This window comes from Cupressus sempervirens, chromosome 5, assembly GCF_028749045.1.
Source record: "Cupressus sempervirens isolate cs-2001-9-10 chromosome 5, ASM2874904v1, whole genome shotgun sequence".
Lineage (NCBI taxonomy): Eukaryota > Viridiplantae > Streptophyta > Pinopsida > Cupressales > Cupressaceae > Cupressus > Cupressus sempervirens.
Genome location: NC_143122.1, coordinates 918,255,172 through 918,275,026, shown reverse-complemented (window position 1 = coordinate 918,275,026; position 19,855 = coordinate 918,255,172).

Sequence of the window (19,855 nt, the reverse complement as noted above, 5' to 3'; positions counted from 1 at the left end):
TCTTAAATGTTGTGTCTGTAAAAATCTTTTTGAACACATTAGTATTTTGTTTGTAACACTTTCTACTATATTCCATGTTTTAAAAATGTCTCTATTATACAATGATAAATGATAAAAATAACTTTCTTCATTTTAATTTATTCTATTTTGAGAAATCCTATCTTTTTTTCATGATATTTTATTTTTATAGATCTTAATTAATTGTAATGATGTATTAAGTAATAATTATATCTTAACTAATTCTACTTATGTTTTAAGTAATTATTGTACTGATTAATTCATTGATATCACTTTATGTTTACAAGTTATATTTACTTTTGCTTCAATGTCTCTTAATATTTGATGACAATATTATGGATAACTTTTCTTTATTTAAATTATTAAATAAAAGATTCATTATATAATTTGAAGGAAAAAAATTAATGAATATAATTTACTTATTCTAATTATCATTCAATATTAATTTGGTTTTGTTTCATAATTTTAAAATTAGTGAACTAAACTTTATTTGTATTGACTTCATTTGGTCTATATTTAAGTATAACTGCTACATTTAATTTGTGTGTTCTGTATTTGATTATATCTTATAATGGTTTTATATATTTTTTTATTGATATTTGTTTAAAATTTTGCAGCATATCATTTGAGCTATGGATTCTTCTATTGGAGAGTCAAATATCATTGTTACGAGTCTTGCTACTTCCATAACCTTAAATAATTTCTTTGAGATTGATTTAGATAAATGTAAACGAATAATCCGGGAATCGTGCTCACATATAATCAAAGCTTTGGAGAATGCTGCATTGTCAATTGATACTGTTGATGAACTAGAAATAATGGAAATGGTAGATGTTGCCAAAGTTATGCGTGACACATCTGCAAAAACAAATACATTTCCAAAAATGATGAAAGAAGTCTACCACGATCATTGCTCTAATAAAGGTCGCAACACCATCCTTATCACTAAGCAATATGTGATGCAGCTACATCATTATGGAGAAATGTTCTTTTTTTAGTTTCTTCTCATATTTCCTATACTTCATCTGAATACTTCTACTTGGGCTTATATTTCCTATTTCATCTATGTAATTTTTATGAACAACAACATGAATAAGTTATTTTCACTATTTCATCTGTGTGAATTTTGTGAACAGCAAAATAAATAAATAAATTCCACTCTTCAAATGATGTTTAAAGGTACAATTACGATATTTGATGTTACATTTTCTATGCATAATCATCAACACTAATAATAATATTTATGGAATTGCTGACATTGATATGTATATTATGTATAAAATTTATGCTCTTATTCATATGTTAGATGCCATATTATCTATGCACAATCATTAAAACTAATAATAAACTGTATAAAAATATAAAATTGATATTGACCCTTTAAAAAGTTAACATTTTATCAAGTCGTTCAAAATTAATTATTCAAATGCATTATGCCAAATTTTATTTTAATATTTTTTAATAATTAAAGTTATTAATTCTAATAATTAAATAACTTTAATATATTCAAATAATATTTTTAAAAATAAATATAATATATTAAAAAAAATAACATTATTAATTGTGCACTGCGTCTACTACTAGCTTATATATATATTTATATATATTAAAAAGCTGAGAGTTATCCTTCTCGAGGCACCTATTTTCATAATCTAATTAAGTGCAATAGGCGCCTCGAGAAGGATAACTCAACTTATATATATATATATATATATATAAGCTAGTAATATTATGATCCGTTATTCCCTATAAACTGAGGGAAGCAAGTTAGCGTGGTGGGGTTTGGGTAATGTCAAGTTGTACATTTCATTGTGAACTTGAAACAAAATGTCAAATATGAGATGGTTTTTAATTTGTGAAGACCAAGTTAACTATTCTAGATTATCAATAATTGAAATATATTAAAAAATAAATTAAAAATGATTATAAATTATTTTTTTCTTCAATCAAAATATTTTAAATTAAAATTAAATTACATGAAAAATTAAAAGTTCAAATATTAATATCAAAAAGTTAATTAAATATTTAAATATTAATTTATAAATTTTGTAATAAAAATGTAAGCTTATTAAATTAATAAATAATTAAAAGAAAATAAAAATAGTTGTTGATGTTATTAAAATTGATATGTATAGAAAAGTTTAAAACATAGTTAATATTAACATATATTAAAATCAATTTAAAGTAAAATTTGATATTCAATTATTTTAGAATGTTGTTGTTGATGTTACACACACACACACACACACACACACACACACACACAGATATATATATATATATATATATATATATATATATATATATATATATGTATATATGTATGTATACATGTATCTATATATGTATACATGTATCTATATATGTATACATGTATCTATATATGTATACATGTATCTATATATGTATACATATATCTATATATATGTGTGTGTGTGTGTGTGTGTGTGTGTGTGTGTTGTGTACATATATCTATATATGTATAGATATATCTATATATGTATATATATATATATATATATATATATATATATATATATATATATACATATACATACATATATACATATATACATACATATATAAACATATATACATACATATATATACATATATACATACATACATATATACATACATATATATATATACATACACACACACGCACACACACACACACACACACACACACACACACACACACACATATATTAATAATCAATTTTATAAAAAGTAATATGACATAATCAAAGTATGCCATATGAATACATATCATTGAAATAAAATCAATTAATCAAATTAAATTATAAAATTAAACAACTTTACATTAATTTGAGGATGTATATTAATTTATTTATGATTAAAACTAAATAAATGCTAAGATTTTAGTTGAAAATAGTGATATTATATTTTATTTTTTCGACAATTGAAATTGATAATGCCTAGTTTACCAAAGCTTGGTTTTCAGTCAATGTGAAGTTCTTTAGACAAAATTTGTATTGATGACATTCAATAAAATTATTTGAATTCATAATTTATTTCTAGCCGAGCCTTCAAGAAAACACAAGAAACCAAACCATCCAAAAGAAATCCCCTGATATGATAAACAAGATTAATTATATTTTTTAATTCTATACCTTAAATGAGTTGCTGATTTTTTGAGACTCTACAAGAAGCCACATAGCCCCTACGTGGAGTCCACACTAACATGTGGAGATCTTCAATGCAACTACATGCTTTTTTGCAAAGATGGCTAAGTGTCATTTAGGCAAAGGCAGGATGTCACTTGGCAATTTGATATCGCAGCTGGAGCAAATGGATTTAGTAAGTGAATAGAGTCCCTCAACAGAAATCAAGTGAAAGTTAGATGTTGCTATATAGACATGGTTCATGGAGGTAACATGTTCAGAATTTCTCAGGTTGAATGAAATAAAATCAACCGTTGTTCTGACAATTCACAAAATGATAGTCTGAAAAGATGATAATTAAGCATAGTATGCTATTAGTATTCATGGATTCACATGCACAGGTTATGGGTGCACATACATATTTTAGGCTTGTTATTTTATTCTTTACAGGCATTTACTTCTCTCTTTTTTAATGATCTTCCAAGAAAGAGAATTCTTCCTTGATAAAGAGACTGGGATTAGCTTCGAGGAAGATTTAAATCTCAATTCTCATATTAACCTATCCAACGTCACTACTCAAAATACATTACAAACCTAAGGGTATTATCTGAATGGATCGTGATCATCCAAATTCAGATATTGGGCAAGCAATTCTGGGGGATGAATCTCGAAATCCAGGCAAGTGCACTAGGATTTGGAAATCAAATGAAACTTATCAAGTGTTGCGAAGAAATCTAGTAGAGTTTTTTCTTCACTGCCAACGTCTTCAACTCATCAAGGAATTGTGAAATTTGCACTGAGAATCTGGATGGTCTCCACAGCATCTCTTTGTTGGGTTCAGAAAATGGTATTATAATGGAATATGTGAGATTATTGAAATATCTATTTTAATTTCACTGGATATACCATTGTAAAAGGCGATCTACAACCATTATCTTTAAATATTACATTGCTAAAATGGATTCATGTCAATGGTCTTTTGTACCATTTGAGTGGTGAATGGAACATCTTGTTATTTTTCGTCTGAGCAGTAGAAATATTCCAAGCAATACAGGAAAAACAATTGGAACAATTTTTGTGTCAAAATTAGGCATGTAAGGTAACTTTTCATGTGCTTCCCTACAATTTCCTAAATTTTTTATTGCTTCTATCTCTATGAATCTAAGAAATTATCTTTTTATATAGAGCTATGAGGGAGCAATTTATACAGTACTAGGTTTTCAAACCCTAACAAAAATAAAAGTAAAAACGTTTGAAACATATTATTAGTTTTTTCTTTTTATGATAAGTCATAAATCTTTACATTAAACCCATCATTAACCTAATACCTTTTATAGTTTCTAACTTGATATGAACACATTACAAGCGCATCGAAGCCCCTCTTCATGTGGCCAAATAGGACCTTCGAGTCACCTACGTTGATCGCTTTCATTCTGTATTAGAGATTGAAAATGTTGATTTTATTTTCAGATATCATCAACATTGTGATTTTTAGCAACTCATTTTTCAAACCATATGCAATGATTGTGCCTGATTATTGATCTCCTATTCGTTTCAAAGCGGTTATCATCAAAGAATAAAAAACAAAGAAAGAAGGAAATATTCCCTGGAAAAAAATCATTTGGAAATCCAAAGAACCAAAAATAAACCAAGTATATTATTCATGATAGAGCATAAATTTATACACAAGAATAAACTATATGGCCATGTGAGGTCAGAGCAATTAATTTTATGAGAGCTGAGTACTATATATGTTATTTTTCACTTTAGGAACAAAAAGCTCTGCAATTTTTTTCTTTGGGCAATGCTCTCATGAAATATAAAACAAAACTTTGAGAACTCAATTCAAAAATATTCACTGAGCACTCTTAAGTGTAGTTTTGACTTTGTATTCACAACTAAATTTTGCGAAGTTTCTAGAATAAAAGATACATTGGGTTCAATTTAGCAATTATTTTGATGAATAATTATGTGAACTGATTCCTGTTGATCTGTTGCAAAGAAAACTTTAACTGATATAAGTCATCCAGTGATGAATGTCGACTTTAGTGGAAAAATGGCTTGCAAGAAATGAATCTCAAGTTAGACCAGAAACAAAATTAGCTCAATTACCAATAAAATCTATCCATGAAAACATTTTTCAACCTACAAAATAAGAGGGAAAATCTGAAACAATATTGATGCGCTGATTACATCAGCCTCGATCTAGAAACACATAAATGTGGAGAATATGACAGAAAATTTGGTGTTAGAACACCTCATAATTCTGATACAAAATGGATAAAGGATGATGTTGGAACAAATTTATTTAATAATCACTAAATGTATGAGCTAGAGAAATCCAGCTAAATCTTTTAGTATTAATTTTCATTTAATGCAGTCAATGAAGCCATTATAGATACACTATAGCATAAATATATAGTAAACTTCTCAAACATATGCCATTGTCTCACAAGTGTCATTTTAATTTTTCTTTATTTAAGCATTTTAAATGAACTAATTTTCTCATTGCCTTTTCCCTTGGCTTCCAATTGGACTGCAAATAAATACTAATATTTGAATTATTTAAATAAATTTTAATAATGTAACTTTAGCTTATTATCAACAAGCAATAAAATTGTTAAATTTCATTGGCCGGTTGAAAAAGAGTTTGGATTAAGCAAAAACACTAGTATCCCAGCTTCGACAGGAACTAATAATTGTAAGGTAAGTGTTTCTTCAATCACAAATTTATGTTCTTTAATGTTTCATTTCGTACCCATGAATTTACACATGGTTTATTAATTATCAAATCACATGATATATATTTATATAAACATAAACAAACAAGATTAATTTAGTTTGGTCTTTATTATTGTATTTGATCTAGCCAATACACTATTCAATCAGTTAGTCCTAGTTTCAGCAAATCAAATGTAATTATTTTTATTTTATTTTCATTTTTCATTTGACTAATGTTTAAATGTGAAATTTTAAGTTTTAAAATTATTAAAAGTATTTTATGTTAATTTATTTGGTTCATTTATATTGGATCTTATAGGAGCCAATTTGAAGGAAGCACTACTCATGTTGTACACAAATATTTTAGGATGCACATATATATTAAAATATCAACCATATAAGGGTAGGGGCCCTAGCTTGGTTGGCTAAATCTTCCCTATTGCAGGGGGTTGGTCACGGGTTCTAGTCTCCCCTGTCCTCGTGGTAATGGTGGGCGTGTCGCGCCAGCACTACCGGTGACGTTAAAAAGTTTACCAGGCGCACTACAATTTATAGGGGGGTCGTGTTGCACCGATTCTTGCAGTCTAAATAAATATATATATATATATATATATATATATATATATATATATCTATATATATATCAACCATATAAAACATGTTTAATAAATTCTCAATTTAATTAAAAGATGTATACACTAAAATACAATTAAGTTTAATAGAAACTAATGGTTTGAAAAGGACTTGAGATGTATAATTCGTATGAATTCAACTTATTATAACTACATGCTTAGTTTTCAAGAATAGAAACTTCAAATCTAGTTCCTCCTCATTTTGAGGGTTACCTACTAAGTTTATCCACCTTAGCAGTTTATAAAAGACTTACCAACTATAGACTTTTATTCTAATCTTTTAAAGCATAATGATTGAATAGTGGAGCTATATAACAAGTTGGCTACTATTATTAGTAATTCAAGGTTTTTAATTGAGATTTTGAATTTAAGGTTGTAAGGTGTTAAAATTTCAATGTTATGATTTCATATGATAGTAATAGTGACAAATGCAAATCTTCCAATTTTTTTGATTGGTTTGTTTCAATTCAATATTTAAAAGTATTTTTTAATGTAAAAATTGATAAATAATTTTATTTTTATTAATATTATTTATAAATTTTTTTCATTTTTAGTTCATTTATCTTTATGTGGGTTAAATCTTTAAGTAAGAAAGTTGACTCTGTAAAAAAAAATTGTTACTTTCTTTTAATATTTAATTTTTTTCAACAAGACTATTAAATTGACAATGACAATTTGATGAAAAGAGGGCATGTTATGGCAAGTAAACTACTATATCTTTGTATATCAAAAGTACAAGTTTTGTACACATATAGTAGATATCAAGAAAGCTATAATCCTTGAGAACTTCTCTCTACACAATTTAATTCCATGTGAGTTTTGAAACCTATACCTTGAAATCTCATTATTTTAATCGAAATCATTTTTGCAAAAAGATTTTAGCATAGTCAAAATTTCAAACTAACTTAATTTAGACTTTGTACTTGATACTTCTAACACATTCTACAATTAAAATTTATAAATTAAAATTTAAAAAATTATAATAAAAATAGTGAAAAAACTATGTAAGGATGAAAACTAAAAATTCATTACTTTCTTTTAATATTTAATTATTTTCAACAAGAATATTAAAATGACAATAGCAATTTGACCAAAAGAGCACATGTTGTGCCAAGTAAACTACTATACCTTTGTATATCAAAACTAGAAGTTTTGTACAATTGTAGCAGATATCAAGAAAACTATAATCCTTGAGTACTTCTCTCTACACAATTAACTTATGTTTGAAATTTTCAAACCTACACCTTGAAATCTCATTATTTTAATTGAATTCATTTTTGCACAAAGATTTTACCGTATTCAAAATTTGAAAATAACTCAATTTAGACTTTCTACTTGATACTTCCAACACATTCTAAAACTAAAATTTATAAATTAAATTTCAAAAAATTATAACCAAAATATTGAAAAAACTATCTATGGACCTAAATGATTTTAATTAATATTTTCTATATCAACCAATCAAATGCAATTATTTTTGCTAGTATCATTCAAATTTTTGTATTACTCTAAAAAAAATTCTTTTACTATTCTAGTTAATTAAACAATGTGACAAATACAAGCCACTATATGACACTTGTTAGTTGTTGTTCTTAACTCGAGACTAGTTTTTTTTTTTTGCATATTGTGTATTAGATTTTTTTTAAAAAAATTAAATGAAGCAAATTAATAGAAAAATAAATAATTGTTCTTTACATTTATATGAATATATTATTTTAAACTAATTATTTTAAATTTAAAAAGTTTAAGAAATATATTCCTTACCAAACAAAAATGAGATGAAATAAAAAATTATATTGTTTTATTTAGTTCAGATTATAAGAAGTGATATCACATGGTGCATACTCTTATTAGATCCATGAGTTTTCATTCCTCAACTTCTTTTGTTCCATTTCCATATCTATTTCTCTATTATTTACACTAGAAGAAAATGAGATTATAATCTACAAAAGTCTCCACAAACACAATCTCTATTATACAAATATGTCACAAGAATTGTAGAGATTGGGAACACAATTTTGTAAAATTTAATAAACTTAATACTTTACAAACTACTACGAATTGTAAAATTTAATTAATAAAAAATAAATTAGTTATAATTGAATTTAGTAACACATTTTTAAAAATAAAGTAATAACAAAAATATACATTGAGTAATCAATAATTATTTAAAATAAAAAAATCTTATTACAAATAACTAGAATATTTTAATATCAAAATATTTTTTTTTGTAATTTGTTTTTTTTTAAATTTTAAATGTTAGAATTTATCTTTTATTTATTTTACTATACAATATTATTATAGTTCTATTTATTACATATTTGATAGTTTTCATGAATATATAGCTGTACACGTCAGCCTCTAGACTGGTCTTCCCCGTTATATAGCACTCTGGAGCTACATAACCCCGCGTGCCAGCCACCACGGTCGTATGGGAAGCTGCCTGATCACGCTCAATTAATCTTGCCAAACCAAAATCTCCCACCTTGGCATTAAAATCGGAATCGAACATTACGTTGCTTGCCTTTATGTCTCGATGGACGACACGCTGGTCCCATTCTTCATGTAGATAAACGAGAGCAGACGCTATATCACAGGCGACACTGTATCTTTGGTCCCACTCCAGAGTATCCTTCTCCTTCCAAAAAATGTGTCTATCCAGACTCCCATTTGGCAAATATTCATAGACAAGAAGTAATTCTCCCTTTTGATGGCACCATCCTAAAAGCCACACAAGGTTACGGTGTCTCAGCCTGCTGATCGTTTGAATTTCAGAAACATACTCCTTTCTTCCTTGTCTCAAACCTTGCGCTATTCATTTGACAGCCACCACCTCTCCGGTGCAGGGCAGGATGCCTTTGTAAATGCTGCCGAAGCCTCCATGCCCAAGCTTTTCTTTCTCGCAAAAATTTCATGTTGCGGTGCTAAGATCGACATAGGAAAAGCTTCGGGGGCCACGAGGACAGCATTCGTCAAGCTCTGGATCACTCTCTTCCCTCACCTCGCCTCCTCTTTTGCTTTTTCAGAAATACTGCGACCACCTAACTATTATATAGCCACATAAGACAACGACAACGAACAACAGACATATCAAAAAAACTTGGACAATAAATCTTCTTTTATCGTGATTTGTAGTTCCATCCACAGCAGCTCGGACTTCCCACGAATGGTTAGAAGAAAAATTCCAAACTCTCACCACGTGTGTCAGTGAAGTGTCCAGTGGAAGCCGACAAGCGCAGACCTATTATACAATTAAACAGAGGGCTTTTGGATTTATAAGAAACATTGGTGTTGTTTGGATTACAAGAGAGAAAGACACGCAAAATCTTTTCTACACCATCATAATCCACTCAGGCATACCATGGTTTACCGTTTAATAGATACAGGTAGCAAGAGGTATTGAATAGTCTGGGGTTGTTGAGAGAAACAGTCAACTTTGAGAATATACTATTGATATCAATCCCAACATGATTATCATTGGGATCCATTTCGTTGTTGTAAGTGTCAAACTCCAGGGCAACCACGGGATGGGGAGATCCATTATAGGTTTCCACATTGAATAAGCCGAAACCTCCGCCTGAAGCGTTCTCTGGTTGTTCCAACTCGAGAGGTGCCAAGAAAATGCAAGCTCATCTCCATGATTGTCATAAATATTGTTGTTCATGTTAATAACGAATTGGAAATGGGTAGAAAAGCCAGAGCCTGAGGATCTGTCCCATAGGGGAATAGATTTATTATAAAATGCCCAGTCATTGTTGCCACCTAGCCTACCCGATGCTTCATTTTTGGTAAGCTGATGTAAAAGTTAGAAAAGCAATAAAATGCGCAAACAAGAATGCAAAAACAGAGTACACAGATTTATCGTGGTTCGGCCAATAAATCCTACATCCACATTGAGCAAGAGAATATATTATTTAATTCAAAAGTACATCCACAAGTTACAGCGAATAGAATATATAAAAGAGCTTCAAGGGAGACTCTTGAATGTGAGCAGAAGAATTGAAGAGACAGAGTCTCTTGGAGGGAATAATGAAAAATGGCTGAGCTTCATATCCCCAACAATCCAACCACTGCTGTAACAAGCTATTCCCCTACTCTAAACCTTGCTATCACATGCTAGAAATGCTAAGAGAAGCTTGGCAAAACTCAAACTTCTTCCGTGTTACAACCTTCGTGAGGGCATCAACTGGATTTAATTTTGTGTCAATCTTGACGACTTGAAGTTTTCCTTCTTTAACCACATGCTGAATGTAATGATAACACAAGTCAATGTGCTTTGAGCATCGCTAAGATGTATGATGCTTGCTCATGAATATAGCACTATTGTTGCAAACGCAATTCTTTTCACAAAATCTGCAACCATACCATCTCTTTCGCCCCCTCGGAGAGAGCCATGTATTCAGCTTCAGCAGATGATTGAGCAACTGAATGTTGCAATCTAGAGCCCCAATTGATCTCTGCACCAACAAATGTGAAAGCATAACCTGAGGTAGATCTCCACTTGTCTAAATCACCACCAAGATCTGAATCTACGAACCCTTGCAATGCTGGCTTATCTGTTCCAAAACATAAAGAGAAAGTAGAGGTGTCTTTAAGATACCAGAGAATCCATTTAACTACCTCCCAATGAGGCTTGCCAAGATTACTCATAAACTAGCTAACTACTCCCACTGCATGAGCAATATCTAGACGTGTATAAATCATAGCATACATAATGCTACCAACCGTTGAAGTATAAGGGATTCCCTTCATGAATTTTGTATCCTCGTGTGTTGTGGGACACATTTTAGTAGTCAAACGAAAATGAGATGCTAGAGGGACAAAAATTGGTTTGGCATTTAGCATGCAAAATTTGTCCAATACCTTCTCAATGTATTGCTTTTGAGATAACCAAAGTTTCCTTGTGGATCTATCCCATGAAATGGTCATCCCAAGTATCCTCTTAGCTGCCCCCAAATCTTTCATTACAATTCTGCTTGCCAAATGCTTATTCAATTCATGAACAATCTTCATACTAGTTTTGGCAACTAGCATATCATCCACATATAGTACAAGAATTATAAATTCACCTATGAGCAACTGTTTATAATAAACACATGGATTAGCCTCTAAGCATATGAACTTGTGCTCAACCATAAACTTATCAAATTTCTTGTACCATTGCCTGGGGGTCCACTTTAGTCCATACAAGCTTCTCTTCAATCTGCAATAAAGATGCTCCTTTCCTTTTTTTACAAAGTCTTCTAGTTGCATCATATAAAGTTCTTCATCTACATCACCATGTAGGAATGCAGTCTTGACATCCAACTGCTCCAGCTCAAGATCCCATGTAGCAACCAAGCCTAGAATGGCTCTAATAGTAATCATCTTGAATACCAAGGAGAAGATCTCATTGAAGTCGATGCCCTATAGTTATCCATATCTTTTGACCACTAATCTGGCCTTATAACAAACCTTGCCGCCATCTTCTTCCTTTATTTTATACACCCATTTGTTCTTTAGAGATTGCCTATTAGGTGGTAAAGGCACCAAATCCCAAATCTGATTTGTTATCAACAAATCCATTTCCTCCCTCATGGCATCTAGCCATTTTTGTTAATCTAAAGTTATATAAGCAGCTTTGTAATTTGTAGGCTCTAATTGATCAAACACTAGTAAGGACAGTTCTACCTCCTTTGCAACTAACAACTCATAATTAAAGAACTTTGCTAAAAGTTTTCTCTATCGAGATGATCTTCTGAGTCCTTGAGCAATTTTAGAATTTTGAGGATTAGTATTTTCCTCATTCCTATGGAGTGCACTTGAATTAGAGTTATTTCCCTCTAAATTGCTAACTACAGCTCCTTTCTGCATGTTCTAGATGTTTATCAACATGGGTTAAGAGCTATCAAATGGCTTTTTAATTGCTGGTTGAATAGCAGTTGAGGGAGGCAAAGCAGCTACTACAACTACTGGCACATTGTCTCCGCATGGGGAAGAAAAGTCCACACATGAAGGGGGGGACATAACCCCCTCAACTTCTGTTATTATTTATTACAGCAGTATCTATTGTTAGACCAGCATATGAAGAGTTTGAAGTACTTGGAAAAACCACATTTGGTGTGTAGTCATCATGTTTATTAGGAAAAATAGATTTTCAGTGCCATCTCTAATATCTTTTTCACTTGAATTAGATGTAACAGAGATTGGTGAAAATAAAGTCGCAGGAGAAATGAACTTGATGCAGGAGCATCTTGCATGGAAAAATTATTGGGAAAAAAAAAAATTTGAAAAAAAAAAAAAAAAAAAAGTGGAGGAGAGGGAAAGTGACGAAAATTAGAGAAAAAATAATTTAAAAAATAAAAAAAGGGGAAAAAGGAGAAAAGAAAGAAAAAGAGGATTTCTATTTTCGAGGTGCATAGGTGGCATAATAGAAAAAAATAAAAAAATAAATAGTTGTCATTTCATTTATCGAGGTGTGTGGGAAGAATTCTAGAAAGTTATGAATATTGTAGAAAGTTTTGGAAGTTGTAGAAGGTTGTGGAAGATGTAGAAGGTTGTGGAAGTTGTAGAGGGTTGTGGAGGAATTCTAGAAGGTTGTGGATAAGTCATGCATGGGGTGGTAACTGCCTATTTAAGCAAGGCCTATGAGCATTTCTAAATCAAGCTTGAGAAGAAGGTGAAAGCTCAAGGGGAAGCTTGAGGAGTAGAAGCTCGAGAAGAAGGTGAAAGCTCAAGGAGAAGTTTGAGGAGTGGAAGCTCAAGGAGTAGCTTGAGAAGGAGAAGCTCGAGAAGTGGAAGCTTGGGAAGGTGAAGGCTTCAAAGTGTGAAAGAGAAGGAGAAAGTGAAGAGTGAGTTTTCCTGAGTTTGTGAACAGAGCGCCGAATGTGAGGCAGTTTACAACAGGATTGTGGTGGAATTGTGAGTGTGTAAACAGAGCGCCGAATGTGAGGCAGTTTACACTTGGATCTTGGATTAGGTTTGTGAGAAGAGCTAGTGACTATGGTTTAGAAAAAAGGAGTTTGCTTGGTGGCTTGCGAACACAAGTTGAGATCTCAGAGGTTTCTACCAGAGTGTGGATCTGGACTAGCTTGGGTTTGGATTGGATCTTGAGAGATCTTGGAAAAATGTTATTGTAATTGCTATTGAATTTTCAAGTATAATAAAATTTCTTGTGAAGCATTTTTTTTATTGGTCTCCATATTGTTGCTTTCTTGATTGTGAGTGGGTAAGGGTGGTGTGGCCCTGCATTAGTGGTATCAGAGCGTACCTTCATCAAGTGGTATCAGAGCCATACCTTCATTAGTGGTATCAGAGCAGGAGATCCTAAGTGTACAAGCAGATTGTCGAAGTATGAGGCAGTTTGTACCAGGACCTTGGTTGGGTGAAATTTATCAGAGCAGGAGATCTTCGAGTGTACAAGCAGATCGCCGAAGTGTGAGGCAGTTTGTACCAAGACCTTGGTTGGGCAAAGTTTATCAGAGCTTGTGGATTGCAAATCCGTTGTCCTAGACTTGTGATGTGGTTCCTGATTGTTCGTGCGAGGTGGCAGGTTGCGATCTGACTTGCAAACAATTCAAGGTTGTCACAAGGAGCGTGAGAAGGATTTGTTGCAGAGGGTTTACGAAGATCTGGGAGATGGCTCCAAGAGGATTGGACCCTAAGATGATTGCAAAAATCCATGATATAGTGGAGAGGAATTTTTCTAAGATGTTTGCTCGGTTGGATGCTAAAGCTAAGAAGGTCAAGGTGGAAGAGGATGGTTTTGTTGATCAGTTTGTGGAGCCTGATGCAAAACTTGCAGAGCAACTAGAGGTTGTTGCTGAAGATATTCCTAATGTTGTTGATGTTGGGACAGAGGTTGGTTTTCATGATTCGTTGGTTGAGTCTGACATGGAGACTGGAGAGCATTTGGTTGTGGATGATCTAGTTGGTGTTGGTGGTAACTTGTATGTTGCAGAGCACTCGGTCATGGATGATCCAGTTGTTGGAGGTGAGTTATGTATTGCAGAGCATCTTGTTGTGAGCAATGAGGTTGCTGGTGTTGAGAGTTTGGCATGTGTTGATGGAGATCTACATGTGGCTATTGATGTGGGGTTTGTTGCTATGAGTGTGAATTTACTAGTTGCTGATGTGAATGAGGGTTTTTTGATGAAGAATTATGTTCAGTTTACTCTTGGGAGTGGGCATGCTAATTGGATGGTTGAGATTCTAGTGTTTGATAGAGTAATGCAGATGTGGAAGATTTGCATGGTGGTTTTGTTGTCCCTGCTGAGGTGGAAACCTTTGGTGAAGATGAAGATGGTTGTAGACCTTTCTTTATGGCGTCAAAGTGTGGGACACACTTTTCTATCTACCGGGGAAGTCTAATGCAGGAGCATCTTGCATGGAAAAATTATTGGGAAAAAAAAAAATTGAAAAAAAAAAAAAGTGGAGGAGAGAGAAAGTGACGAAAATTAGAGAAAAAATAATTTAAAAAATAAAAAAAGGGGAAAAAGGAGAAAAGAAAGAAAAAGAGGATTTCTATTTTCGAGGTGCATAGGTGGCATAATAGAAAAAAATAAAAAAATAAATAGTTGTCATTTCATTTATCGAGGTGTGTGGGAAGAATTCTAGAAAGTTATGAATATTGTAGAAAGTTTTGGAAGTTGTAGAAGGTTGTGGAAGATGTAGAAGGTTGTGGAAGTTGTAGAGGGTTGTGGAGGAATTCTAGAAGGTTTTGGATAAGTCATGCATGGGGTGGTAACTGCCTATTTAAGCAAGGCCTATGAGCATTTCTAAATCAAGCTTGAGAAGAAGGTGAAAGCTCAAGGGGAAGCTTGAGGAGTAGAAGCTCGAGAAGAAGGTGAAAGCTCAAGGAGAAGTTTGAGGAGTGGAAGCTCAAGGAGTAGCTTGAGAAGGAGAAGCTCGAGAAGTGGAAGCTTGGGAAGGTGAAGGCTTCAAAGTGTGAAAGAGAAGGAGAAAGTGAAGAGTGAGTTTTCCTGAGTTTGTGAACAGAGCGCCGAATGTGAGGCAGTTTACAACAAGATTGTGGTGGAATTGTGAGTGTGTAAACAGAGCGCCGAATGTGAGGCAGTTTACACTTGGATCTTGGATTAGGTTTGTGAGAAGAGCTAGTGACTATGGTTTAGAAAAAAGGAGTTTGCTTGGTGGCTTGCGAAAACAAGTTGAGATCTCAGAGGTTTCTACCAGAGTGTGGATCTGGACTAGCTTGGGTTTGGATTGGATCTTTCTTGGAAAAATGTTATTGTAATTGCTATTGAATTTTCAAGTATAATAAAATTTCTTGTGAAGCATTTTTTTTATTGGTCTCCATATTGTTGCTTTCTTGATTGTGAGTGGGTAAGGGTGGTGTGGCCCTACATTAGTGGTATCAGAGCGTACCTTCATCAAGTGGTATCAGAGCCGTACCTTCATTAGAACTATTGACTTCCACTAGTATATGTTTTTGAGTCATTGTTTTTCAAAATAATTGTGGGCACAAATTCTTCCTCTAATGTTGATTATAGCTGCCAACCTAGAAATGTCTTCTCATTGAAGAAAAAATCTTTGCTCCTGATGATTTCCTTCTCTTTGTGATCCCAAATATGAAACCCATATTGATCCTCACCATAGCCCATGAAGATACCCCGCTATGATTTAAAATCCAACTTGGTTCTTTTTTCTTTTGGCACATGGAAAAATACTTCACACCAGGATGTGAGAATAAGAAATTCTTTTGCCTAACCATTCCTCCTTTGGAATTCCAAAGTCCAATCATGATGAGGGACTCTGATTAATGAGATACACCACTATGTTGCATGCCTTAGCCCAAAATTCCTTACTCAAGCTGGCATTAGAGAGCATACATTGAGCTCTCTCAAGAATTGTTCTATTTAACCTTTTTGATGCTCCATTTTCTTGTGGAGTAAATGGAACAACCTTGATTTGATGGATACCATTATTTGCATAAAAAGAATCAAATTATGAGGAGCAAAATTCTCCTCCATTATTACTTTTTAGACACTTAATCTTGTGTCTACTTTACTTTCCAACGAGGCCTTTAAAAATTTGAAATTTAGAGAAAACTTCTAATTTCCTAGAGAACGTATAAATCCAAAATTTCCTTGTACAATCATCTAGAAAAGTAATGAAATAATTAGCTCTACCAAAAGAGGTTACCTCAATGGGTCCAAAGACATCTGTGTGAACAAGCTCCAAGGGTGTGCCCTTCTTCTCACTACTAGTCTGCAAGAAGTTGACTCACCTCTGTTTTCCATAGAGAAAATGTTCATAGAATTCTATATCAATAGATTTCAGCCCTAGCAATTGATTTCTTTTTAGCATTACATTGACTCCTTTCTGACTGATGTGCCCAAGCCTTTGATGCCAAAGCTCTGAGTTATGTCCACCATTGTCATAGTAGCTCCCACTTCACTGTTACTTTCTAGAATATATAAACTCCCAACTTTATCTCCTTTTTCAACTACCAAAGATCCCTTTGTTATCCTCCATGTATTAGGATTGAATAATGTATGATAGCCTTGAGTATGAAGTTGAGAAATGGAAATTAGATTTCTCTTCAATTTTGGAACATTTCAAAAATCTTTTAAAAGCCATTACCCTCCTCCATGTGATGGTAATAAAATATCACTTTTCTCAATAATATCACAAGCATTATTGTCACCGAAATAAACTTTCCCAAATTCACCTTCATTATAATTTGTGAACAACTTCGTGCATAAGAAAGCATAAAAGGATTCCCTGGAATCAAGTACCCATGATTCTGAAATAGTATCACTTGCAGCAAGAACTAAAATCCTTGGTTCATACTTCTCATAAGTAGTGTTAGCTTGAGTATCCCACACGTTATCTTGTGCCCTTTTTAAAGCATGATAATTTTTCTTTGAGTGGCCTGGTTTGCCACAAAACAGACAATCCCCTTTGATTTCTTTCGAATCTATCCCTTTTGCAAACTTCAATCTTCCTCTATTGTTGGAGTTTCTACATCTTTGATGACTCCTTCCTCTATTGTCAATGCTTACTGTTGTTGAGGCTTCAGCGGATGAGGGAACATCACTCTTTCTTCTCATGTCTTCACCGAGAAGAGTAGCTGCAACTTCATCAAAAAATAACTTTTTCTTATTGGGAAGCGATGTGCTTATGGCTGTTACAACTCCATCCCAACTGGATGGAAGAGAACATAACAATAAGATAGCTTTTTTTTCATCACTTCATGGTATGCCCACCAAATTTTCTTAACTGATTAGAGTATTAATTTCATTGAGATAATTTGCTATATTACCACCATCCTTCATTTTGAGACTATAGAGTTTCTTCATGATGAAAACCTTCTTTGCAACAGACACCATTACATAAGTAGTTCTTAGCTTGTCCCAAACTACCTTTGTTGTTTTTTTTGTTGCAACATTAAGGAGCACATTTTCAAATAGTGAAAGAAGAATTGTTGCTCTTGCCTTCTTGTCCATTTTTTCCGAATCCCCATTAGACATCATGTCTAGTTGCTTCCATTTCCCCTCTAAAGCAAGTGCCAGATCTTGCTTAATTAATAGCGACTCCATTTGCACCTTCCATAGGCCAAAACTTTTTCCTATAAATTTCTACACTTTGACCTCCTCCAAGATCCTAGAATTTCAACCCTAAATTCTAAATAGCAATACCTTGCTCTGATACCAATTGTAAAAGTTAGAAAAGCAATAAAATGCATAAACGATAATGCAAAAGTAGAGTACACAGATTTATTATGGTTCAAATAATAAAGCCTATGTCCACACTAAGCAGGAGAATATATTATCTAATCCAGAAATACATCCACAAGTTACAACGAATACAATATATAAAAGAGCTCCAAGGGAGACTCTTGGATGTCAGTAGAAGAATTGAAGAGATAGAGTCTCTTGGAGGGAATAATGAAAAATGGTTGAGCTTCATATCTCCATTAGCTGTTTCATGCCTCCTTGATTATTCTCTTTGTATTCAACATCGTGTTCTCTTTCAATAGCTATCATAAGAGGGAAGTTAAAGCTAACACTTGTTGAATGTGTGAATAAAATTAATGAAACAACGAAGCAAAATAAAATTAGAGTAGGTATAGGCTGATGGCCTATTTTACAGTGTCTTCGACTGTGGGATTTGTTATTTTTGAAGGGCCTTTGATGGAAATTAGGTCACATCGAGGTCTTCGTCAATGTGTGAAGAGAACAAACATTAAAACAAAAATTATTTCAGATATTTTTCCATTTGAAAATACCACCAAAACCCATACAAGATGTAACATTTTGATACAATATTTCATGTGACATTGCATTTCTATCTTCTTAGATGGATAAACAAATGCAACGTTTAAGAAGTTCTTGAAAATGGATGAGGAGGAAAAGAATGGTGATTTCCACAAACTGGGCCAAATTAAGGTTATCTAGCGGGATGTGCTTTCATGCATTCGTGAGTACTTTATCTTAGATGGTAGAGCTAAACATGTTCATAAATTTCATTTTGTGTTTCTAAACCATTTTAGGCACAAAGATAGAATCTCATTTCCTTGTTATTTGAGATTTTCTTTGCTCCATAGTCTCCAAGCTCATAGAAAAGAAGAAACCCACTTGATTTTTCATGAAGGATTAATTTTACTGATTGAGAATTATTGTAAGAACAAGGCTATTGTGTCTTCCCCTCCTTCTGAGAAAAAGAAGGGCTCTGTGAGTGAAACCTACTCTAGGAATAGTAAAGGAGAGGAAGGGGTTAGTGGATGAGGAGGAGAACAGAGATGTGGGAGATTTTAGCTCGAATTTGGAAGGTTACCCTAGTGGCAAGGGTGAATCTGGTAAGGAGGAGATAGATGAAAGCAATGATAAAAATACTGTGTCAAGTAATGCTAGTGAAGAGGATACCAATCAGAGTGAACAATCCCTAGGAGTGAGGGATGAAGAAGAAGTAATGGAGAAGGGAAAGGAGGAACTCTTTAATAAGAATGCTGAAAATGTGAAGGAAGACATAAGGAATGAGAAGAATGAGTCTATGGCTAAGGAAGATATGGGGGATGATAAGGATGATTATGCTGGTAGAGATACAAGGCTTTCTCGCCTACATACTACAAACTTAAAGGTAGACTCTTCCCTTCAAACTGACTCCTAGGTGTATAACAAATTAACGAACTTGAAAAGAAAAGTCCCAACAATGGAGCAGAACCAAGAAACTAATTGCATAAAGACCATCCAGTTGGCAATTCAGGTTGGTAATATACCAGAAAAACTAAAGGAATATGAAAACAAGCTCTAGTTATCGATCAAAGAAAGTTGTAATAATATGGAGTAGGTTACTTCTAGCATTTGTGTAGCTGCTGCTAGCTTAGGGAAGAGAACTAATGAAGAAATCATATCT